The sequence below is a fragment of the Pseudophryne corroboree genome, chromosome 2 (assembly GCF_028390025.1).
Source record: "Pseudophryne corroboree isolate aPseCor3 chromosome 2, aPseCor3.hap2, whole genome shotgun sequence".
NCBI lineage: Eukaryota > Metazoa > Chordata > Amphibia > Anura > Myobatrachidae > Pseudophryne > Pseudophryne corroboree.
Window position 1 is genome coordinate 811,906,494 of NC_086445.1, and position 25,782 is coordinate 811,932,275.

Below are 25,782 nucleotides of genomic sequence, written 5' to 3' on the forward strand. Positions count from 1 at the left end.
TCTGATTTTCCATATGGATAGGGCAGAATTGAGGACTCGTCCCCAAATTTCTTCCTAAGGTGGTGTCAGCGTTTCACCTGAACCAGCCTATTGTGGTACCTGCGGCTACTAGTGAATTGGAGGACTCCAAGTTGCTAGACGTAGTCAGGGCCCTGAAAATATATGTTTCCAGGACGGCTGGAGTCAGAAACTCTGACTCGCTGTTTATCCTGTATGCACCCAACAAGCTGGGTGCTCCTGCTTCTAAGCAGTCTATTGCTCGCTGGATTTGTAGTACAATTCAGCTTGCACATTCTGTGGCAGGCATACCACAGCCAAAATCTGTAAATGCCCATTCCACAAGGAAGGTGGGCTCATCTTGGGCGGCTGCCCGAGGGGTCTCGGCTTTACAATTTTGCCGAGCAGCTACTTGGTCAGGGGCAAACACGTTTGCAAAATTCTACAAATTTGATACCCTGGCTGAGGAGGACCTGGAGTTCTCTCATTCGGTGCTACAGAGTCATCCGCACTCTCCCGCCCGTTTGGGAGCTTTGGTATAATCCCCATGGTCCTTACGGAGTTCCCAGCATCCACTAGGACGTTAGAGAAAATAAGAATTTACTCACCGGTAATTCTATTTCTCGTAGTCCGTAGTGGATGCTGGGCGCCCATCCCAAGTGCGGATTGTCTGCAATACTTGTAAATAGTTATTGTTAACTAAAGGGTTATTGTTATGAGCCATCTGTTGAGAGGCTCAGTTGTTTTCATACTGTCAAACTGGATATAGTATCACGAGTTGTACGGTGTGATTGGTGTGGCTGGTATGAGTCTTACCCGGGATTCAAAATCCTTCCTTATTATGTCAGCTCGTCCGGGCACAGTGTCCTAACTGAGGCTTGGAGGAGGGTCATAGTGGGAGGAGCCAGTGCACACCAGGTAGTCATAAATCTTTCTAGAGTGCCCAGCCTCCTTCGGAGCCCGCTATTCCCCATGGTCCTTACGGAGTTCCCAGCATCCACTACGGACTACGAGAAATAGAATTACCGGTGAGTAAATTCTTATTTACAGTGGTTCTCCAGCTCGCTCTTCAGGACTCCAAACAGTTCATGTTATCCAGGTTACCTAGCAGGTGCATAGGTGTATTCATTACTCATTACTCATTACTCACTAACACATTTTTAAAAGGTGGAGCTAATTATTTCACTTATGATTCTGTGAGGAGACGTGGAAACACGCACTGTTTGGAGTCCTGAATTTGAGAACCTGTGCTCTATTAAAAATAAGGAATACCATCGCCACTAACACTTCCCCCTGACCTACCACCGCTACTACTACCACCCCTACTGCTACCACCCCCACCGGACCTGCCACTTAGACATCATCATCATCATCATCATCATCATCATCATCATCATCATCATCATCATCATCATCATCATATTTTGACATACCCCATCCACACCAGTGAGTTCCTACATACCCACTATACAACGGCACTGCACAACATTAACCCATATACACTACACTACATGTCTGCACTACATCACTATACTGTAGATCAGTGAGTTGTAGGTAGAATGGGAGGGCAGCATTTAAAAGACTGCAGGCATCTTTGTAACTCTGTATGTTTTTTGTCAGATACTAGCTAGCACCTGCCATCCAGTGCAAACAGGCTCTTGTGTATATCGTGTGTTTGTGCTGCTGCTCTGTTACTTTTCAGCCAGCTCGCTGCAGAAAAGTTGGAGTGGACATGCCTGCTAGCCATTTTCCCAGGTTTAGTCACGTTGGAGGCATGCCCAGCACTCAGCAAACAGCAGGGCATGTCCCCAGTACCTCTCAACTATGACTAAGCAGCACACATGTAAATTAGTGTTTTCTTACCTTTATGATTTCTCTGTAATGGGGAACCTCTCAAGATATTGATTCTTCCGTCACAGGCAGTGTCTTGAGTCAGTATTCACTATTCGTGTAGAAGATCACATGGTCTGGAAGCCATCTGGTTGCGTAGGAATAAAGCGAATGTTATAATCATGCAACAGAGGTTCAACCAGATAAAACAAGCTTCGGGGCAGGGCAAAATGTGAGTTTTCCTGATCAAACAATTTTATATTAATAAAATATATTTGCTCATTTAGTACCATTTGTATCATTAATATGTTTTATTTAGAATTGGTGTCCTACTGAAAATTACTGTCGCCAAGCTTGTTCTTCTAATCTTACTAGTGGTCCTATCTGTGTGATTCCCCAGCACCATCCCCAGGGCATCTCTATAGCGCCATCCCCCTGTGCATCTCCACAGTGCTATCCACCTGTGCGTCTCTCCAGCACCATCCCCCTGTGTGTCTCTCCAGCGGCATCTACCTGTGTGTCTCCCCAGCGCCATCCCCCTGTGCGTCTCTCCAGCGCCATTCCCCTGTGCGTCTCTCCAGCGGCATCTACCTGTGTGTCTCCCAAGCGCCATCCCCCTGTGCGTCTCTCCAGCGCCATTCCCCTGTGTGTCTCTCCATTGCCATCTACCTGTGCGTCTCTCCAGTGCTATCCCCCTGTGTGTCTCCCAAGCGCCATCCCCCTGTGCGTCTCTCCAGCGCCATTCCCCTGTGTGTCTCTCCAGTGCCATCTACCTGTGCGTCTCTCCAGTGCTATCCCCCTGTGCGTCTCTCCAGTGCCATCTACCTGTGTGTCTCCCCAGCGCCATTCCCCTGTGCGTCTCTCCAGCACCATCCCCCTGTGTATCTCCCCAGCGCCATTCCCCTGTGCGTCTCTCCAGCACCATCCCCCTCTGTGTCTCCCCAGCGCCATTCCCCTGTGCGTCACTCCAGCACCATCCCCCTGTGTGTCTTTCCAGTGCCATCTACCTGTGTGTCTCTCCAGTGCTATCCCCCTGTGCGTCTCTCCAGCGCCATCCCCCTGTGTGTCTCCCTAGCGCCATTCCCCTGTGCGTCTCTCCAGCACCACCCCTGTGTGTCTTTCCAGTGCCATTCCCCTGTGTGTCTCTCCAGCGGCATCTAGCTGTGTGTCTCCCCAGCGCCATCCCCCTGTGCGTCTCTCCAGCGCCATTCCCCTGTGTGTCTCTCCAGCGGCATCTACCTGTGTGTCTCCCCAGCGCCATCCCCCTGTGCGTCTCTCCAGCGCCATTCCCCTGTGCGTCTCTCCAGCGGCATCTACCTGTGTGTCTCCCAAGCGCCATCCCCCTGTGTGTCTCTCCAGTGCCATCTACCTGTGCGTCTCTCCAGTGCTATCCCCCTGTGCGTCTCTCCAGTGCCATCTACCTGTGTGTCTCCCCAGCGCCATTCCCCTGTGCGTCTCTCCAGCACCATCCCCCTGTGTGTCTCCCCAGCGCCATTCCCCTGTGCGTCTCTCCAGCACCATCCCCCTGTGTGTCTCCCCAGCGCCATTCCCCTGTGCGTCTCTCCAGCACCATCCCCCTGTGTGTCTTTCCAGTGCCATCTACCTGTGTGTCTCTCCAGTGCTATCCCCCTGTGCGTCTCTCCAGCGCCATCCCCCTGTGTGTCTCCCCAGCGCCATTCCCCTGTGCGTCTCTCCAGCACCATCCCCCTGTGTGTCTTTCCAGTGCCATTCCCCTGTGTGTCTCTCCAGCGGCATCTACCTGTGTGTCTCCCCAGCGCCATCCCCCTGTGCGTCTCTCCAGCGCCATTCCCCTGTGTGTCTCTCCAGCGGCATCTACCTGTGTGTCTCCCCAGCGCCATCCCCCTGTGCGTCTCTCCAGCGCCATTCCCCTGTGCGTCTCTCCAGCGGCATCTACCTGTGTGTCTCCCAAGCGCCATCCCCCTGTGCGTCTCTCCAGCGCCATTCCCCTGTGTCTCTCCAGTGCCATCTACCTGTGCGTCTCTCCAGTGCTATCCCCCTGTGTGTCTCCCAAGCGCCATCCCCCTGTGCGTCTCTCCAGCGCCATTCCCCTGTGTGTCTCTCCAGTGCCATCTACCTGTGCGTCTCTCCAGTGCTATCCCCCTGTGCGTCTCTCCAGTGCCATCTACCTGTGTGTCTCCCCAGCGCCATTCCCCTGTGCGTCTCTCCAGCACCATCCCCCTGTGTGTCTTTCCAGTGCCATCTACCTGTGTGTCTCTCCAGTGCTATCCCCCTGTGCGTCTCTCCAGCGCCATCCCCCTGTGTGTCTCCCCAGCGCCATTCCCCTGTGCGTCTCTCCAGCACCATCCCCCTGTGTGTCTTTCCAGTGCCATCTACCTGTGTGTCTCCCAAGCGCCATCCCCCTGTGCGTCTCTCCAGCGCCATTCCCCTGTGCGTCTCTCCAGTGCTATCCCCCTGTGCGTCTCTCCAGTGCCATCTACCTGTGTGTCTCCCCAGCGCCATTCCCCTGTGCGTCTCTACAGCACCATCCCCCTGTGTGTCTCCCCAGCACCATTCCCCTGTGCGTCTCTCCAGCACCATCCCCCTGTGTGTCTTTCCAGTGCCATCTACCTGTGTGTCTCTCCAGTGCTATCCCCCTGTGCGTCTCTCCAGCGCCATCCCCCTGTGTGTCTCCCCAGCGCCATTCCCCTGTGCGTCTCTCCAGCACCATCCCCCTGTGTGTCTTTCCAGTGCCATCTACCTGTGTGTCTCCCCAGCGCCATCCCCCTGTGCGTCTCTCCAGCGCCATTCCCCTGTGTGTCTCTCCAGTGCCATCTACCTGTGTGTCTCCCCAGCGCCATCCCCCTGTGCGTCTCCCCAGCGCCATTCCCCTGTGCGTCTCTCCAGCGCCATTCCCCTGTGTGTCTCTCCAGCGGCATCTACCTGTGTGTCTCCCCAGCGCCATTCCCCTGTGTGTCTCTCCAGTGGCATCTACCTGTGCGTCTCTCCAGCGCCATCCCCCTGTGTGTCTCTCCAGGGGCATCTACCTGTGTGTCTCCCCAACGCCATCCCCCTGTGCGTCTCTCCAGCGCCATTCCCCTGTGTGTCTCTCCAGTGGCATCTACCTGTGTGTCTCCCCAGCGCCATCCCCCTGTGCGTCTCTCCAGCGCCATTCCCCTGTGTGTCTCTCCAGTGACATCTACCTGTGTGTCTCCCCAGCGCCATCCCCCTGTGTGTCTCCCCAGCGCCATCCCCCTGTGCATCTTTCCAGCACCATTCCCCTGTGTGTCTCTCCAGCGGCATCTACCTGTGCGTCTCTCCAGCGCCATTCCCCTGTGTGTCTCTCCAGTGGCATCTACCTGTGTGTCTCCCCAGCGCCATCCCCCTGTGCGTCTCTCCAGCGCCATTCCCCTGTGCGTCTCTCCAGCGGCATCTACCTGTGTGTCTCCCAAGCGCCATCCCCCTGTGCGTCTCTCCAGCGCCATTCCCCTGTGTGTCTCTCCAGTGCCATCTACCTGTGCGTCTCTCCAGTGCTATCCCCCTGTGTGTCTCCCAAGCGCCATCCCCCTGTGCGTCTCTCCAGCGCCATTCCCCTGTGTGTCTCTCCAGTGCCATCTACCTGTGCGTCTCTCCAGTGCTATCCCCCTGTGCGTCTCTCCAGTGCCATCTACCTGTGTGTCTCCCCAGCGCCATTCCCCTGTGCGTCTCTCCAGCACCATCCCCCTGTGTGTCTCCCCAGCGCCATTCCCATGTGCGTCTCTCCAGCACCATCCCCCTGTGTGTCTTTCCAGTGCCATCTACCTGTGTGTCTCTCCAGTGCTATCCCCCTGTGCGTCTCTCCAGCGCCTTCCCCCTGTGTGTCTCCCCAGCGCCATTCCCCTGTGCGTCTCTCCAGCACCATCCCCCTGTGTGTCTTTCCAGTGCCATCTACCTGTGTGTCTCCCCAGCGCCATCCCCCTGTGCGTCTCTCCAGCGCCATTCCCCTGTGTGTCTCTCCAGTGCCATCTACCTGTGTGTCTCCCCAGCGCCATCCCCCTGTGCGTCTCCCCAGCGCCATTCCCATGTGCGTCTCTCCAGCGCCATTCCCCTGTGTGTCTCTCCAGCGGCATCTACCTGTGTGTCTCCCCAGCGCCATGCCCCTGTGTGTCTCTCCAGTGGCATCTACCTGTGTGTCTCCCCAGCGCCATCCCCCTGTGTGTCTCTCCAGGGGCATCTACCTGTGTGTCTCCCCAGCGCCATCCCCCTGTGCGTCTCTCCAGCGCCATTCCCCTGTGTGTCTCTCCAGTGGCATCTACCTGTGTGTCTCCCCAGCGCCATCCCCCTGTGCGTCTCTCCAGCGCCATTCCCCTGTGTGTCTCTCCAGTGACATCTACCTGTGTGTCTCCCCAGCGCCATCCCCCTGTGTGTCTCCCCAGCGCCATCCCCCTATGCATCTTTCCAGCACCATTCCCCTGTGTGTCTCTCCAGCGGCATCTACCTGTGCGTCTCTCCAGCGCCATCCCCCTGTGTGTCTCCCCAGCGCCATCCCCCTATGCATCTTTCCAGCACCATTCCCCTGTGTGTCTCTCCAGTGGCATCTACCTGTGTGTCTCCCCAGCGCCATCCCCCTGTGTGTCTCCCCAGCGCCATCCCCCTGTGCATCTTTCCAGCACCATTCCCCTGTGTGTCTCTCCAGCGGCATCTACCTGTGTGTCTCCCCAGCGCCATCCCCCTGTGCATCTCTCCAGCGCCATTCCCCTGTGTGTCTCTCCAGTGGCATCTACCTGTGTGTCTCCCCAGCGCCATTCCCCTGTGTGTCTCCCCAGTGGCATCTACCTGTGTGTCTCCCCAGCGCCATCCCCCTGTGCGTCTCTCCAGCGCCATTCCCCTGTGTGTCTCTCCAGTGGCATCTACCTGTGTGTCTCCCCAGCGCCATCCCCCTGTGCGTCTCTCCAGCGCCATTCCCCTGTGTGTCTCTCCAGTGGCATCTACCTGTGTGTCTCCCCAGCGCCATCCCCCTGTGCGTCTCTCCAGCGCCATTCCCCTGTGTGTCTCTCCAGTGGCATCTACCTGTGTGTCTCCCCAGCGCCATCCCCCTGTGCGTCTCTCCAGCGCCATTGCCCTGTGTGTCTCCCCAGCGCCATCCCGCTGTGCATCTTTCCAACACCATCCCCCTGTGCGTCTCTCCAGCGCCATTCCCCTGTGTGTCTCTCCAGTGGCATCTACCTGTGTGTCTCCCCAGCGCCATCCTCCTGTGCGTCTCTCCAGTGGCATCTACCTGTGTGTCTCTCCAGTGCTATCCCCCTGTGCGTCTCTCCAGCGCCATCCCCCTGTGTGTCTCCCCAGCGCCATTCCCCTGTGCGTCTCTCCAGCGCCATCCCCCTGTGTGTCTCCCCAGCGCCATTCCCCTGTGTGTCTCCCCAGCGCCATCCCCCTGTGTGTCTTTCCAGTGCCATCTACCTGTGTGTCTCCCCAGCGCCATCCCCCTGTGCGTCTCTCCAGCGCCATTCCCCTGTGTGTCTCTCCAGTGCCATCTACCTGTGTGTCTCCCCAGCGCCATCCCCCTGTGTGTCTCCCCAGCGCCATTCCCCTGTGTGTCTCTCCAGCGGTATCTACCTGTGTGTCTCCCCAGCGCCATTCCCCTGTGTGTCTCTCCAGTGGCATCTACCTGTGCGTCTCTCCAGCGCCATTCCCCTGTGTGTCTCTCCAGTGCCATTCCCCTGTGTGTCTCTCCAGTGGCATCTACCTGTGTGTCTCCCCAGCGCCATCCCCCTGTGCGTCTCTCCAGCGCCATTCCCCTGTGTGTCTCTCCAGTGGCATCTACCTGTGTGTCTCCCCAGCGCCATCCCCCTGTGCGTCTCTCCAGCGCCATTCCCCTGTGTGTCTCTCCAGTGGCATCTACCTGTGTGTCTCCCCAGCGCCATCCCCCTGTGTGTCTCCCCAGCGCCATCCCCCTGTGCATCTTTCCAGCACCATTCCCCTGTGTGTCTCTCCAGCGGCATCTACCTGTGCGTCTCTCCAGCGCCATTCCCCTGTGTGTCTCTCCAGTGGTATCTACCTGTGTGTCTCCCCAGCGCCATCCCCCTGTGCGTCTCTCCAGCGCCATTCCCCTGTGTGTCTCTCCAGTGGCATCCACCTGTGTGTCTCCCCAGCGCCATCCCCCTGTGCGTCTCTCCAGCGCCATTCCCCTGTGTGTCTCTCTAGTGCCATCTACCTGTGTGTCTCCCCAGCGCCATCCCCCTGTGCGTCTCTCCAGCGCCATTCCCCTGTGTGTCTCTCCAGTGGCATCTACCTGTGTGTCTCCCCAGCGCCATCCCCCTGTGCGTCTCTCCAGCGCCATTCCCCTGTGTGTCTCTCCAGTGGCATCTACCTGTGTGTCTCCCCAGCGCCATCCCCCTGTGCGTCTCTCCAGCGCCATTCCCCTGTGTGTCTCTCCAGTGGCATCTACCTGTGTGTCTCCCCAGCGCCATTCCCCTGTGTGTCTCTCCAGTAGCATCTACCTGTGTGTCTCCCCAGCGCCATCCCCCTGTGCGTCTCTCCAGCGCCATTCCCCTGTGTGTCTCCCCAGCGCCATCCCGCTGTGCATCTTTCCAACACCATCCCCCTGTGCGTCTCTCCAGCACCATTCCCCTGTGTGTCTCTCCAGTGGCATCTACCTGTGTGTCTCCCCAGCGCCATCCCCCTGTGCGTCTCTCCAGCGCCATTCCCCTGTGTGTCTCCCCAGCGCCATCCCGCTGTGCATCTTTACAGCGCCATTCCCCTGTGTGTCTCTCCAGCGGCATCTACCTGTGCGTCTCTCCAGTGCCATTCCCCTGTGTGTCTCTCCAGTGGCATCTACCTGTGTGTCTCCCCAGCGCCATCCCCCTGTGTGTCTCCCCAGCGCCATCCCCCTGTGCATCTTTCCAGCACCATTCCCCTGTGTGTCTCTCCAGCGGCATCTACCTGTGTGTCTCCCCAGCGCCATCCCCCTGTGCGTCTCTCCAGCGCCATTCCCCTGTGTGTCTCTCCAGTGGCATCTACCTGTGTGTCTCCCCAGCGCCATTCCCCTGTGTGTCTCCCCAGTGGCATCTACCTGTGTGTCTCCCCAGCGCCATCCCGCTGTGCATCTTTCCAACACCATCTACCTGTGTGTCTCCCCAGCGCCATCCCCCTGTGCGTCTCTCCAGCGCCATTCCCCTGTGTGTCTCCCCAGCGCCATCCCGCTGTGCATCTTTCCAACACCATCTACCTGTGTGTCTCCCCAGCGCCATCCCCCTGTGCGTCTCTCCAGCGCCATTCCCCTGTGTGTCTCTCCAGCGGCATCTACCTGTGCGTCTCTCCAGCGCCATTCCCCTGTGTGTCTCTCCAGTGGCATCTACCTGTGTGTCTCCCCAGCGCCATCCCCCTGTGCGTCTCTCCAGCGCCATCCCCCTGTGTGTCTCCCCAGCGCCATCCCCCTGTGCGTCTCTCCAGCGCCATCCCCCTGTGTGTCTCTCCAGTGGCATCTACCTGTGTGTCTCCCCAGCGCCATCTACCTGTGTGTCTCCCCAGCGCCATCCCCCTGTGCGTCTCTCCAGCGCCATCCCCCTGTGTGTCTCCAGTGGCATCTACCTGTGTGTCTCCCCAGCGCCATCTACCTGTGTGTCTCCCCAGCGCCATCCCCCTGTGCGTCTCTCCAGCGCCATTCCCCTGTGCGTCTCTCCAGCGGCATCTACCTGTGTGTCTCCTCAGCGCCATCCCCCTGTGCGTCTCTCCAGCGCCATCCCCCTGTGCATCTCTCCAGCGGCATCTACCTGTGTGTCTCCCCAGTGCCATCCCCCTGTGCGTCTTCCCAGCGCCATCCTCCTGTGTGTCTCTCCAACAGCATCTCCCCATGTGTCTCCCTAGTTCCATTCCCCTGTGTGTCTCCCTAGTGCCATCCTTCTGTGTGTCTCCCCAGCATCGTCCCCCTGTGCATCTCCCCAGTGCCATATTCCTGTGTTCACCCCAGCACCATCCCCCTGTGCGCGTCTCCAGCACATCCTCCTGTGCGTCTCTCCAGCGGCATCTCCCTGTGCGTCTCCCTAGCAACATCCCCCTGTGTGTCTCCCCAGCACCATCCCCCTGTGCGTCTCCCTAGTGCCATTCCCCTGTGTGTCTCTCTAGTGCCATTCCTCTATGCTTCTCCCCAACATAATCCCCTTGTGTATCTCCACAGTGGCATCCAAAACAGTGCTATCCCCCTGTGTGTCTCTCCAGTACCTTCCTAGCACTTACTTACACCCCCTTTAAGGCTAACACACCATGACCAAACCCCTTACAGTATGATATAGTCCCATCCAGGGGTGACACAACGCCCATCACCCCCAACCCCAAGGCTCCCCCTGAACCCCAATAACAGAGAACTCACAAGGCACATACCCCTAAGGGACCCAGCACCTTATTGACGCAAAACAGGTCCTGCATGAGCCTCTCCCTCCGGAGTTCTGATCCCTGATGCCTGTAGTGAAACTTCATCTTTGGCTCACACAGCTGTTGCTTTTGTCCGCTGCCTTACTTAGCCCCCGCAGAGCCACTGCGGCCGCTCTCCTCCATGCCCCACATAGACCTGACCTGGCAACCAATTATATTTCCTTAAGGGGAGGAGCGGACTGCTACCCTCTCAGGCTTGGACCATGGCATGGCCCAGGCAGCAGGACACCCTCAGGGGACTGGCAGCGTGCGGCAGCAAATAATGAGTCAATCTGACTCATTGTAATGCTGCCAACCCCTTACCTGCAGTAAGCCTCAGCTGCCTTTCATTCACAAAAGCCAGGGGCGGGGCCAAATATGACACACTCGTCGTTCGGCCCACCGGGGATCTCCTCGATAAAGGCTATGGCCAGTCCGGGCCTGGTGGGCGGGCCCATATATTTTTGAGCAAATTTGATGCCAAGCATCTCATTTTTGCCATATGTTAAATTGCAGAGTTTACTATTATTATTGTTATTAGCAGTGTTTGGTGTCTAAGGTGTACACCTGCATTTTTTCTTCTTGCTATGTTAAGAAGTAATCTAATACAGTTGGTGACTTGTGCAGTGTTAATTATCTGTGAATTGTATGTATTTGTGTGTCCATGTGGGTTGTGTGGTGTGTGAGTATTGATTTAGTTGTACTGTATATGGATGTGACACCTGGTGTCAGATAGACATAATGATTGGTGCCTGGGAAGAACGGATGTGGCAGATGCCTGGGTGGTGTGAACAGGTGGGATATTATGAATATTGCGCATATAGGGGGAGTTGATCGCAGCAGGAACTTTGTTAGCAGTTGGGCAAAACCATGGCCCTCATTCCGAGTTGATCGCTCGCAAGGCGATTTTAGCAGAGTTACACACGCTAAGCCGCCGCCTACTGGGAGTGAATCTTAGCTTCTTAAAATTGCGAACGATGTATTCGCAATATTGCGATTACAAACTACTTAGCAGTTTCAGAGTAGCTTCAGACTTACTCTGCCTGTGCGATCAGTTCAGTGCTTGTCGTTCCTGTTTGACGTCACAAACACACCCAGCGTTCGCCCAGACACTCCCCCGTTTCTCCAGCCACTCCTGCGTTTTTTCCGAAAACGGTAGCGTTTTTATCCACACGCCTATAAAACGCCGTGTTTCCGCCCAGTAACACCCATTTCCTGTCAATCACACTACGATCGCCGGAGCGAAGAAAAAGCCGTGAGTAAAAATACTATCTTCATAGCAAAATTACTTGGCGCAGTCGCAGTGCGAACATTGCGCATGCGTACTAAGCAGAAAAACGCTGCGATGCGAAGATTATTTCCGAGCGAACGACTCGGAATGAGGGCCCATGTGCACTGCAGAGGGGGCAGATATAACATGTGCAGAGAGAGAGAGATTTGGGTGTGGTGTGTTCAATCTGCAATCTAAATTGCAGTTTAAAAATAAAGCAGCCACTATTTACCCTGCACAGAAACAAAATAACCCACCCAAATCTAACTCTCTCTGCAAATTTTATATCTGCCCCCCGCTGCAGTGCACATGGTTTTGCCCAACTGCTAAAAAATTTCCTGCTGCGATCAACTTGGAATTACCCCCATAGTGTGGGTAGGTGTGATGTTTGGAATTGTGCAATGGAAAGTGTGGGGATAGCTGAGGTTGGGTAAACATGGTAATCGGTGTCTGAATTGCGGAGAAGTGCAGGGGGAGGGGGTTGTTGGGACGTTGTCTAAGCATTGCTATGGGTGGGACAAGAGTCAGTGGGTGGTTTGTAAAGTGATGGATGGTTAAAGAGGGATGGATGTTGCATGGGAGTGGTGGGAGTGATGGTGTATGTTATTGAGGAGGAAGTGGTTGCCAGAGCCGCAACTAGGGGGGGGGGGGGGGGGGCTAGGGGGGCACGCGACCTGGGCGCGGAAAAGGAGAGGGCGCCGGCGCGAGGCAGTAAGCGGGAACGACCAGTGCAGGACGGCGCAGGGTTGAAGAGGCGCCTTCCTGCTCCGCTGCGCCAGGACGCTTCCGTAGAGGCTAGTCAGAGCTGCTTCCCGGAAAGTAACACAGCCGTCGCTTCTGCCAGCGCTGTGTGTGTGACTGTGACAGCGCGCTTCGGAAATGGAGAGGAGAGGGCCCTGACTGACACAGCAGATCAGCACTAAAAGTAGGTAGGGAGAGGCGGCCACTATATATGTACAATATGTGTGTGTGCAGTGTACTTTAACCTAATGTGTGTGAGCAGTGCAGTGTAACCCTGAGTGTGTGTGTGTGTGTGTGTGTGTTGAAGCAGTGCAGTGTAACCCTGTGTGTATGTGTGCTTGAACAGTTCAGTGTAACCCTGTATGTATGTGTGTTGGAGCAGTGCAGTGTAACCCTGTGTGTGTGTATGTGTGTTGGAGCAGGGCAGTGTAACCCTATGTGTGTGTGCATGTGTTGGAGCAGTGCAGTGTAACCCTGTGTGTGTATGTTGAAGCAGTGCAGTGTAACCCTGTGGGTATGTGTGCTGGAGCAGTTCAGTGTAACCCTGTGTGTATGTGTGTTGGAGCAGTGCAGTGTAACCCTGTGTGTGTGTGTGTGTGTGTGTGTGTGTGTTGGAGCAGTGCAGTGTAACCCTGTGTGTATGTGTGTTGGAGTAGTGCAGTGTAACCCTGTGTGTGTGTGCATGTGTTGGAGCAGTGCAGTGTAACTGTGTGTGTGTGTGTGCATTTGCTGGAGCAGTTCAGTGCTACCCAGTGTGTGTCTGCTGGAGCAGTGCAGTGTAACCCTGTGTGTGTACTGGAGCAGTGAAGTGTAACCGTGTGTGTGTGTTGGAGCAGTGCAGTGTAACCCTGTGTGTATGTGTGTTGGAGCAGTGCAGTGTAACCCTTTGTGTGTGTGCATGTGTTGGAGCAGTGCAGTGTAACCCTGTGTGTGTGTACTGGAGCAGTGCAGCGTAACCCGGTGTTGTGTGTGTATGCTGGAGCACCCGGGGTGCGTACTTCATTTGTATGTATAGGAGGGGTGTAATTAATCACAGTATATTGGGGTATGTGTATATACAGTAGAGATGAGCGGGTTCGGTTTCTCTGAATCCGAACCCGCCAGAACTTCATGGTTTTTTTCACGGGTCCGAGCAGACTCGGATCTTCCCGCCTTGCTCGGTTAACCCGAGCGCGCCCGAACGTCATCATGACGCTGTCGGATTCTCGCGAGGCTCGGATTCTATCGCGAGACTCGGATTCTATATAAGGAGCCGCGCGTCGCCGCCATTTTCACACGTGCATTGAGATTGATAGGGAGAGGACGTGGCTGGCGTCCTCTCCATTTAGATTATAAGAGACTGAGAGAGATTTACTGGAGCTGACTAGGAGGAGTACTGTTACTGTAGAAGTGTAGAGACTGAGTGGAGAGAGTTTACTAGTGAGGACAGTGCAGTTTACTTTATAATCCGTTCTCTGCCTGAAAAAAGCGATACACAGCACACAGTGACTCAGTCACATACCATATCTGTGTGCACTGCTCAGGCTCAGGCCAGTGTGCTGCATCATCTATTATCTATATATAATATTATATATATCTGTCTGACTGCTCAGCTCACACAGCTTATAATTGTGGGGGAGACTGGGGAGCACTACTGCAGTGCCAGTTATAGGTTATAGCAGGAGCCAGGAGTACATAATATATTATATAGTGAGTGACCACCAGACACACAGTGCAGTTTATTTAATATATCCGTTCTCTGCCTGAAAAAAGCGATACACACAGTGACTCAGTCAGTCACATACCATATCTGTGTGCACTGCTCAGGCTCAGGCCAGTGTGCTGCATCATCTATTATCTATATATAATATTATATATATCTGTCTGACTGCTCAGCTCACACAGCTTATAATTGTGGGGGAGACTGGGGAGCACTACTGCAGTGCCAGTTATAGGTTATAGCAGGAGCCAGGAGTACATAATATATTATATAGTGAGTGACCACCAGACACACAGTGCAGTTTATTTAATATATCCGTTCTCTGCCTGAAAAAAGCGATACACACAGTGACTCAGTCAGTCACATACCATATCTGTGTGCACTGCTCAGGCTCAGGCCAGTGTGCTGCATCATCTATTATCTATATATAATATTATATATATCTGTCTGACTGCTCAGCTCACACAGCTTATAATTGTGGGGGAGACTGGGGAGCACTACTGCAGTGCCAGTTATAGGTTATAGCAGGAGCCAGGAGTACATAATATATTATATAGTGAGTGACCACCAGACACACAGTGCAGTTTATTTAATATATCCGTTCTCTGCCTGAAAAAAGCGATACACACAGTGACTCAGTCAGTCACATACCATATCTGTGTGCACTGCTCAGGCTCAGGCCAGTGTGCTGCATCATCTATATATATTATATATCTGTCTGACTGCTCAGCTCACACAGCTTATAATTGTGGGGGAGACTGGGGAGCACTACTGCAGTGCCAGTTATAGGTTATAGCAGGAGCCAGGAGTACATATTATATTAAAATTAAACAGTGCACACTTTTGCTGCAGGAGTGCCACTGCCAGTGTGACTGACCAGTGACCTGACCACACTGACCACCAGTATAGTTAGTAGTATACTTATATTGTGATTGCCTGAAAAAGTTAAACACTCGTCGTGTGACTTCACTTGTGTGTTTTTTTTTTTTTTATTCTATAAAAATAAAACTCATTCTGCTGACAGACAGTGTCCAGCAGGTCCGTCATTATATAATATATAATATATACCTGTCCGGCTGCAGTAGTGATATATATATATTTTTTATATCATTTATCATCCAGTCGCAGCAGACACAGTACGGTAGTTCACGGCTGTGGCTACCTCTGTGTCTCTGCACTCGGCAGGCAGTCCGTCCATAATTGTAATACCACCTAACCGTGGATTTTTTTCATTCTTCTTTATACATACATAGTTACATAGACATCTTCTCTTTATCAACCAGTCTATATTAGCTGCAGACACAGTACAGTACGGTAGTTCACGGCTGTGGCTACCTCTGTGTCTGCACTCGGCAGGCAGTCCGTCCATAATTGTATACCACCTAACCGTGGTTTTTTTTCATTCTTCTTTATACATACATAGTTACATAGACATCTTCTCTTTATCAACCAGTCTATATTAGCTGCAGACACAGTACAGTACGGTAGTTCACGGCTGTGGCTACCTCTGTGTCTGCACTCGGCAGGCAGTCCGTCCATAATTGTATACCACCTAACCGTGGATTTTTTTCAGTCTTCTTTATACATACATAGTTACATAGACATCTTCTCTTTATCAACCAGTCTATATTAGCTGCAGACACAGTACAGTACGGTAGTTCACGGCTGTGGCTACCTCTGTGTCTGCAGTCGGCAGGCAGTCCATAATTGTATACTAGTATCCATCTCCATTGTTTACCTGAGGTGCCTTTTAGTTGTGCCTATTAAAATATGGAGAACAAAAATGTTGAGGTTCCAAAATTAGGGAAAGATCAAGATCCACTTCCACCTCGTGCTGAAGCTGCTGCCACTAGTCATGGCCGAGACGATGAAATGCCAGCAACGTCGTCTGCCAAGGCCGATGCCCAATGTCATAGTACAGAGCATGTCAAATCCAAAACACCAAATATCAGAAAAAAAAGGACTCCAAAACCTAAAATAAAATTGTCGGAGGAGAAGCGTAAACTTGCCAATATGCCATTTACCACACGGAGTGGCAAGGAACGGCTGAGGCCCTGGCCTATGTTCATGGCTAGTGGTTCAGCTTCACATGAGGATGGAAGCACTCAGCCTCTCGCTAGAAAAATGAAAAGACTCAAGCTGGCAAAAGCAGCACAGCAAAGAACTGTGCATTCTTCGAAATCCCAAATCCACAAGGAGAGTCCAATTGTGTCGGTTGCGATGCCTGACCTTCCCAACACTGGACGTGAAGAGCATGCGCCTTCCACCATTTGCACGCCCCCTGCAAGTGCTGGAAGGAGCACCCGCAGTCCAGTTCCTGATAGTCAGATTGAAGATGTCAGTGTTGAAGTACACCAGGATGAGGAGGATATGGGTGTTGCTGGCGCTGGGGAGGAAATTGACCAGGAGAATTCTGATGGTGAGGTGGTTTGTTTAAGTCAGGCACCCGGGGAGACACTTGTTGTCCGTGGGAGGAATATGGCCGTTGACATGCCAGGTGAAAATACCAAAAAAATCAGCTCTTCGGTGTGGAGGTATTTCACCAGAAATGCGGACAACAGGTGTCAAGCCGTGTGTTCCCTTTGTCAAGCTGTAATAAGTAGGGGTAAGGACGTTAACCACCTCGGAACATCCTCCCTTATACGTCACCTGCAGCGCATTCATAATAAGTCAGTGACAAGTTCAAAAACTTTGGGTGACAGCGGAAGCAGTCCACTGACCAGTAAATCCCTTCCTCTTGCAACCAAGCTCACGCAAACCACCCCACCAACTCCCTCAGTGTCAATTTCCTCCTTCCCCAGGAATGCCAATAGTCCTGCAGGCCATGTCACTGGCAATTCTGACGAGTCCTCTCCTGCCTGGGATTCCTCCGATGCATCCTTGCGTGTAACGCCTACTGCTGCTGGCGCTGCTGTTGTTGCCGCTGGGAGTCGATGGTCATCCCAGAGGGGAAGTCGTAAGCCCACTTGTACTACTTCCAGTAAGCAATTGACTGTTCAACAGTCCTTTGCGAGGAAGATGAAATATCACAGCAGTCATCCTACTGCAAAGCGGATAACTGAGGCCTTGACAACTATGTTGGTGTTAGACGTGCGTCCGGTATCCGCCGTTAGTTCACAGGGAACTAGACAATTTATTGAGGCAGTGTGCCCCCGTTACCAAATACCATCTAGGTTCCACTTCTCTAGGCAGGCGATACCGAGAATGTACACGGACGTCAGAAAAAGACTCACCAGTGTCCTAAAAAATGCAGTTGTACCCAATGTTCACTTAACCACGGACATGTGGACAAGTGGAGCAGGGCAGGGTCAGGACTATATGACTGTGACAGCCCACTGGGTAGATGTATGGACTCCCGCCGCAAGAACAGCAGCGGCGGCACCAGTAGCAGCATCTCGCAAACGCCAACTCTTTCCTAGGCAGGCTACGCTTTGTATCACCGCTTTCCAGAATACGCACACAGCTGAAAACCTCTTACGGCAACTGAGGAAGATCATCGCGGAATGGCTTACCCCAATTGGACTCTCCTGTGGATTTGTGGCATCGGACAGCGCCAGCAATATTGTGTGTGCATTAAATATGGGCAAATTCCAGCACGTCCCATGTTTTGCACATACCTTGAATTTGGTGGTGCAGAATTTTTTAAAAAACGACAGGGGCGTGCAAGAGGTGCTGTCGGTGGCCAGAAGAATTGCGGGACACTTTCGGCGTACAGGCACCACGTACAGAAGACTGGAGCACCACCAAAAACTACTGAACCTGCCCTGCCATCATCTGAAGCAAGAAGTGGTAACGAGGTGGAATTCAACCCTCTATATGCTTCAGAGGTTGGAGGAGCAGCAAAAGGCCATTCAAGCCTATACAATTGAGCACGATATAGGAGGTGGAATGCACCTGTCTCAAGTGCAGTGGAGAATGATTTCAACGTTGTGCAAGGTTCTGATGCCCTTTGAACTTGCCACACGTGAAGTCAGTTCAGACACTGCCAGCCTGAGTCAGGTCATTCCCCTCATCAGGCTTTTGCAGAAGAAGCTGGAGGCATTGAAGAAGGAGCTAAAAGGGAGCGATTCCGCTAGGCATGTGGGACTTGTGGATGCAGCCCTTAATTCGCTTAACAAGGATTCACGGGTGGTCAATCTGTTGAAATCAGAGCACTACATTTTGGCCACCGTGCTCGATCCTAGATTTAAAGCCTACCTTGGATCTCTCTTTCCGGCAGACACAAGTCTGCTGGGGTTGAAAGACCTGCTGGTGACAAAATTGTCAAGTCAAGCGGAACGCGACCTGTCAACATCTCCTCCTTCACATTCTCCCGCAACTGGGGGTGCGAGGAAAAGGCTCAGAATTCCGAGCCCACCCGCTGGCGGTGATGCAGGGCAGTCTGGAGCGACTGCTGATGCTGACATCTGGTCCGGACTGAAGGACCTGACAACGATTACGGACATGTCGTCTACTGTCACTGCATATGATTCTCTCAACATTGATAGAATGGTGGAGGATTATATGAGTGACCGCATCCAAGTAGGCACGTCACACAGTCCGTACTTATACTGGCAGGAAAAAGAGGCAATTTGGAGGCCCTTGCACAAACTGGCTTTATTCTACCTAAGTTGCCCTCCCACAAGTGTGTACTCCGAAAGAGTGTTTAGTGCCGCCGCTCACCTTGTCAGCAATCGGCGTACGAGGTTACATCCAGAAAATGTGGAGAAGATGATGTTCATTAAAATGAATTATAATCAATTCCTCCGCGGAGACATTGACCAGCAGCAATTGCCTCCACAAAGTACACAGGGAGCTGAGATGGTGGATTCCAGTGGGGACGAATTGATAATCTGTGAGGAGGGGGATGTACACGGTGATATATCGGAGGGTGAAGATGAGGTGGACATCTTGCCTCTGTAGAGCCAGTTTGTGCAAGGAGAGATTAATTGCTTCTTTTTTGGGGGGGGGTCCAAACCAACCCGTCATATCAGTCACAGTCGTGTGGCAGACCCTGTCACTGAAATGATGGGTTGGTTAAAGTGTGCATGTCCTGTTTTGTTTATACAACATAAGGGTGGGTGGGAGGGCCCAAGGACAATTCCATCTTGCACCTCTTTTTTCTTTTCTTTTTCTTTGCATCATGTGCTGATTGGGGAGGGTTTTTTGGAAGGGACATCCTGCGTGACACTGCAGTGCCACTCCTAGATGGGCCCGGTGTTTGTGTCGGCCACTAGGGTCGCTAATCTTACTCACACAGTCAGCTACCTCATTGCGCCTCTTTTTTTCTTTGCGTCATGTGCTGTTTGGGGAGGGTTTTTTGGAAGGGACATCCTGCGTGACACTGCAGTGCCACTCCTAGATGGGCCCGGTGTTTGTGTCGGCCACTAGGGTCGCTAATCTTACTCACACAGCTACCTCATTGCGCCTCTTTTTTTCTTTGCGTCATGTGCTGTTTGGGGAGGGTTTTTTGGAAGGGACATCCTGCGTGACACTGCAGTGCCACTCCTAGATGGGCCCGGTGTTTGTGTCGGCCACTAGGGTCGCTAATCTTACTCACACAGCTACCTCATTGCGCCTCTTTTTTTCTTTGCGTCATGTGCTGTTTGGGGAGGGTTTTTTGGAAGGGCCATCCTGCGTGACACTGCAGTGCCACTCCTAGATGGGCCCGGTGTTTGTGTCGGCCACTAGGGTCGCTAATCTTACTCACACAGCTACCTCATTGCGCCTCTTTTTTTCTTTGCGTCATGTGCTGTTTGGGGAGGGTTTTTTGGAAGGGACATCCTGCGTGACACTGCAGTGCCACTCCTAGATGGGCCCGGTGTTTGTGTCGGCCACTAGGGTCGCTTATCTTACTCACACAGCGACCTCGGTGCAAATTTTAGGACTAAAAATAATATTGTGAGGTGTGAGGTATTCAGAATAGACTGAAAATGAGTGTAAATTATGGTTTTTGAGGTTAATAATACTTTGGGATCAAAATGACCCCCAAATTCTATGATTTAAGCTGTTTTTTAGTGTTTTTTGAAAAAAACACCCGAATCCAAAACACACCCGAATCCGACAAAAAAAATTCGGTGAGGTTTTGCCAAAACGCGTTCGAACCCAAAACACGGCCGCGGAACCGAACCCAAAACCAAAACACAAAACCCGAAAAATTTCAGGCGCTCATCTCTAATATACAGGGGCACGTATATATGTTAATTTTGGTAGTATGTGTATATTCAGGGGCTGTGTAGATATGTACTGTACTGTGTATTATTGATGGTGTGTACATGTATGGGGGGATGTATTTCTGTATAATGGGGGAGGGGGGGGGGGGGCAAATGACTGTCTTGCCCTAGGTGACAGAAACCCTAGTTTCGGCCCTGTGGTTGCTGTGGATAAATGTGCACTTTAATGGAGTTGACTGTGGTTCTTGTGTGGTTTGGTAGAATTGGGAGGATATGGGTGATGGGGGGCTTGTTGGGTTAGTGGATTTATTGATGTGTGAGGATGCGTATGTGTACTCCAGGGGGATTCTTACAGTATGTGGCATGGTGTGTTGCTAATGTGTATTTAACTAAGTGGTGAAGCTAACATCATGAGTGTAATTCTCGTTGGTCGTTATATGATAAGAGGCTCAAATAATGGGTGCCTAACTTGGTGGTGTAACTGAACCTATATGATGGTGTGTTGTGGAATGTGGTGAAGCCAGTGCCAGATTAAGGTCCTTATGGGCCTGGAACTGAAATTTTCGAATGGCCTATTGTGTACTTCTGCGGTGGTTGTGGGGGTGTGACGGGGGCTACTGATATGGGTGCGTGACCAGTGCTGTATATACATACCTATATGCTTGTGTGTATGCGTGTTTGAAAAATAGAAAAATCTATCTATAAATCTATATCTATCTATCTATCTATCTATCTATCTATCTATCTATCTATCTATCTATCTAGCAATTGAGAGAGAGAAAGGAAATAGAAAGGAGAGAGTCACGGGGGGAATTTTTTTTTTTGGGTGTCCATAGTAATGGGTACCTGGTGGAACTATTCAGTTGTATTGCCATGACTGTATGATTTCTGCTCACAGCCACTTGAGGTGGTGAGCAGAAATCTGCAAAAAATTGGCTGTTGGAGCACCCAAACTGTTGTTTCGGCAGCATGCCAATAGTTTTAGACAGATTTAGCAACTTTATGCAGTTAAACCCGGTGCTTTTGGCCATGATAAGCAATATGTGCCAGCGGAACTCACTTCCATTTGCATTACAATTGAGTAGCTCTGTCGGGCAGCTATTTCTTATGGGCATGCAAGAAACAGTTGGACTCCCCTTACTATGTGCAAGGACACAGTAAGTCTTATCCAAAATATATATATATGTATGCATGTATGTATGTATGTATGTATGTATGTATGTGTGTATATATGTATATCTATCTAATATATATATATATATATATATATATATATATATACATACAGTATATATATATATATATATATATATATATATGGCAAACAATGAGGCGGCACTCCGGAGTCTTTTGAGTGAGGTTTATTGCAGTGTCTACGTTTCGGGGACGCAGCCCCTTCGTCAGGATACATGTGAATAATGAATATAAAGTGCTTAAATACCTTTGTGCAGTCTGTATCACCCGTCGCCTCCAGCCGCGCAGCCCGGTTTCCGGTCGCGTCCTCCCGGTCCCGCCGGAAGTGACGTCCCGCCGGCCCGTCCGGCATACGCGTTGTGGCTGAGGAGAAAACACCATGGTAACATGTAAACAACATGTCAACCTTCATGATTCAGTTATATCAAGATACAGATATTAAAATACTAAACAGCAGCATAAGCTAAAGTGTGTAAAAAACATGCAATATGACGCTCAGGTATAATCACAAACATACATTCCTTTCAACATCCGAGCGAACCAAGTGAAAAAATAACATGAATAAATAAAAACAGTGCTGTTATCTGTTCAGTGTATAGGCTACTATCGGCCAGTGCATTCATATAAACTACCATTTCTAGAGCTGACATTTGTGTCCCTGTATTGGACTACGACTGTCATATATTGTACATAATAGTTATAAGGTCTCCTACATATATAGGGGGCAACACACCCCTGTCAGTGCCTTATCATAAAAAGCACCTCAGGTTGAGTGCTTCATTTAACCCTTTTGGGGCCAGTGTATTAAGTACATGGATCCAGTGTGTTTCTAATCGTAACAGTTTTTTAGATCTGTCCCCGCCTCTGAGAGAATTGGGGACTTGGTCAATAATTTTGTAACGCAATGTGGCCATATTATGTGGTTTTTTGGCAAAATGATGGGCCACTGGTTGATCACTATCCCCTGTTTTTATGGCTTCACGGATAGCAAATCTATGTTGCGCCATTCTGGTCTTAAAGGCACAGTCCGTTTTGCCTACATATGATAGGCCACAAGGGCATGTCAATAAATATACCACGAACTTTGATTCACATGACAGAAAATATTTGATGGTATATGGCTTCCCTGTATGAGGGTGCAAAAATTTGGTGCCCGGTGTCATGTAACTACATGTGGTGCACCCCTTGCATCGAAAGCACCCTGCTTTTTTGCTTAAAAAGTGTTCTTTGGGAGTATTAAACTGAGATATATCCGTCTTGACGACAATATCTCGTATACTGCGATTTCTAGAATAGCTCGGCAGTAGTTTGGATTGAAACACCTCCCCCAGCCCTTTATCTGTAGCTACTATTGGCCAAATCTGCTTGGCTCTCTTGGTTAAATGATAACTACTAGTATTAAAACTAGTCACCCAAGGGAACCTGCCTTGTAGTTGTTTTTGAGGTTTTGGTTCCAAAAGTTGTTCCCTAGTACTCTTTATAGCTCTTTTCCTAGCTGATTTCAGCAATTTAATGGGATAACCTCGCTCCAAAAATTTTAATGTCATGTTGTGTAAAGCTTGATCTCTCTCCTGTGGTTTAGAAGTAATACGACAGACTCTCAAGAATTGAGAAAACGGTAAACTGCGGATAGTAGATTTAGGGTGTGAGCTGTCATATTTCAGCACATTGTTCCTGTCTGTGGGTTTCACAAACAGCGATGTGCTGATCCTATTGTTCTCAATAGAGATACAAACATCCAAAAAATTGATGGTTTTAGCATCAATTATCACCGTCAATTTAATTGGACTATTTGACAAATTATGTGTCTGCACTATTGACTCCAACTCAGATTGATCACCTGTCCAAAAAATAAGGACATCATCTATGTAGCGACAGTATAAACTCATCCTATCAGAAATATTTCTGTTTTGTAAGAACAGGTCACACTCCACCTCCCACATGTATGTATTGGCAAAGGATGGCGCGACGGCCGATCCCATCGCGCATCCCGTGCGCTGCAGGAAAAACATTCTATCGTATAGAAAATAGTTGTGGGTTAAGGTGAAATCTAGCAACGCTAGAAAAAACTCAATGTCAGGGCCCTTGTAAAGTGGATTATTCGTAATCAGCCTTCTAACAGCCTGTAGCCCCGCTCCATGTGGTATACATGTGTAAAGACTTGTTACGTCTATGGAAGCGAGGCTAGTCTGTTCAGCAAGTTCACCCATATCTTCTAGTTTCCTGAGTAGCATAGATGTATCCTTCAAGTGTGTACTAGTATTCTGAATGCAAGGTTGTAAAAATGCATCACAATATACAGACAATGGTTCACATAATGATCCCCTGGCCGAAATAATCGGACGTCCCGGAGGGTCCAGGGGATCCTTATGTACCTTAGGAATTATATAAAACACTGGTACAATAGGGAACTCTCTAGTTAAAGCATTACTGACAGATTGAGTAATTCTACCCTGATCTACTGCCTCCTTAAGCAATTTATCCAATTCACGCTTAAATACCTCCGTGGGATCTTGTCTTAATGTCCCATATGTAGCTGAATCAGACAATAATCGTTCACATTCTTGTTTGTATTTAGCTGTGTCAAGAACCACTAGGGCTCCCCCTTTGTCCGCATTCCTAAAAATAATGTCTTGTCTCTTACCCAAACCTGACAAAGCAGCGGATTCTTCACGGGACATATTGGGGCATGATTTCCCATGTGGTTCTTCATATAAATTGTCCATCATTCTGCTAAAAGTGCGGATAGAAGAATTCTGTGAGATAGGGTCAAAAGTCGATTTCTTTAATTTCTTTAATTGTGCCGGTATTGTTGACTTTGTCACTGGATCGGAGTCCACAACATTTCTGCCGAAATATTCTTTTAATTTAAGGGATCGTGTCAACCTATAGGATTCTACTTTCCATTGTAGAGAATCTACTGAGCTCGTAGGAATGAAAGATAGTCCTTTGTTCAGAACTTGGATCTCTATAGGTGACAGTTCCTTGGATGAGAGATTAATAATTAATTGCGACCCCTCCTCGGTGGTTTTGGTCCGGATTTGGGACCTTGCTTTGCGCCACGTCTGGCCCCCTCTCCTCGTGGGCGCACCTCTCGGCCTGCCAGTATGGCCCTGGTGCGCACTCCTAAAGGGACATCCTGGGGCTGTTGTCCATTCCTTGGTGGTATGTCGTCCACATCACTGGCTGAAGTGCTAGAATATTGTTGTCTTGGTTGTCGACGCCTAAACTGCTGTTGGTTCTGTGTCGGTTGTCTCGGGTTGCTGCTATTGAGCCATAAATAGACCCTGTGTTGTGCATAATCTTGCTGCACCCGTACCAACTTTTGCTTTTTGAACTTGATCAGATCTGTCGTGTATTTTTCCAGATCATTGTTGATTTTAGTGAGCCATTCTGGTGGAGATGCTTCAGTGATGTTATGCTCTAGTTCAAAAGCCACTATTTTTTGTTTAGCAATATTCATCTCCCGTGCCGACTCCTCAATCACCAGTAACAATAAGTCCATGGAGCATTTATTTAGCACCGAGATCCATTTCTTACAAAATGTGACATCATACCTCCCAATGGTATGTGTATTATGCACTCGGAATCCGCAAGGGATCTGTTTGGCTCGGTAATAATCCGACAATGTCATGCCATGATATTTGAAATCAATCTCCCTTTTACGGAGCTTGAATAGCTCTTTATAGATGTCATCACCAGTGCTTTTAATTTCCGCATCAAACGCTGGGGTTTTAAATAGAATATTTTCAGCTTCGGCTTCGCTGAAACTTAGTGTATCTGAATTGTCACACTGTAAAAAATGCATTGTACCCTCCAATATGGGATCACTGTTGTCAGCCATAATGAAACAATAAAGTGCTCTCATCCAAGGAACTGTCACCTATAGAGATCCAAGTTCTGAACAAAGGACTATCTTTCATTCCTACGAGCTCAGTAGATTCTCTACAATGGAAAGTAGAATCCTATAGGTTGACACGATCCCTTAAATTAAAAGAATATTTCGGCAGAAATGTTGTGGACTCCGATCCAGTGACAAAGTCAACAATACCGGCACAATTAAAGAAATTAAAGAAATCGACTTTTGACCCTATCTCACAGAATTCTTCTATCCGCACTTTTAGCAGAATGATGGACAATTTATATGAAGAACCACATGGGAAATCATGCCCCAATATGTCCCGTGAAGAATCCGCTGCTTTGTCAGGTTTGGGTAAGAGACAAGACATTATTTTTAGGAATGCGGACAAAGGGGGAGCCCTAGTGGTTCTTGACACAGCTAAATACAAACAAGAATGTGAACGATTATTGTCTGATTCAGCTACATATGGGACATTAAGACAAGATCCCACGGAGGTATTTAAGCGTGAATTGGATAAATTGCTTAAGGAGGCAGTAGATCAGGGTAGAATTACTCAATCTGTCAGTAATGCTTTAACTAGAGAGTTCCCTATTGTACCAGTGTTTTATATAATTCCTAAGGTACATAAGGATCCCCTGGACCCTCCGGGACGTCCGATTATTTCGGCCAGGGGATGATTATGTGAACCATT

The 25,782-nt window shown here is 50.5% G+C and overlaps 1 long non-coding RNA gene across 5 annotated transcripts in view; it reads right to left on the reverse strand.

Moving 5' to 3' along the window:
* The window catches only part of LOC135049792 (uncharacterized), a 113,860-nt gene that overhangs the window by 55,013 nt on the left and 33,065 nt on the right, over nt 1-25,782 (reverse strand). For all 5 annotated transcript variants that reach the window (XR_010241475.1, XR_010241476.1, XR_010241474.1 and 2 more), the window contains exon 5: nt 1,861-1,975. This is a non-coding gene — a long non-coding RNA (uncharacterized LOC135049792). The remainder of the gene's footprint in view (nt 1-1,860; nt 1,976-25,782) is intronic.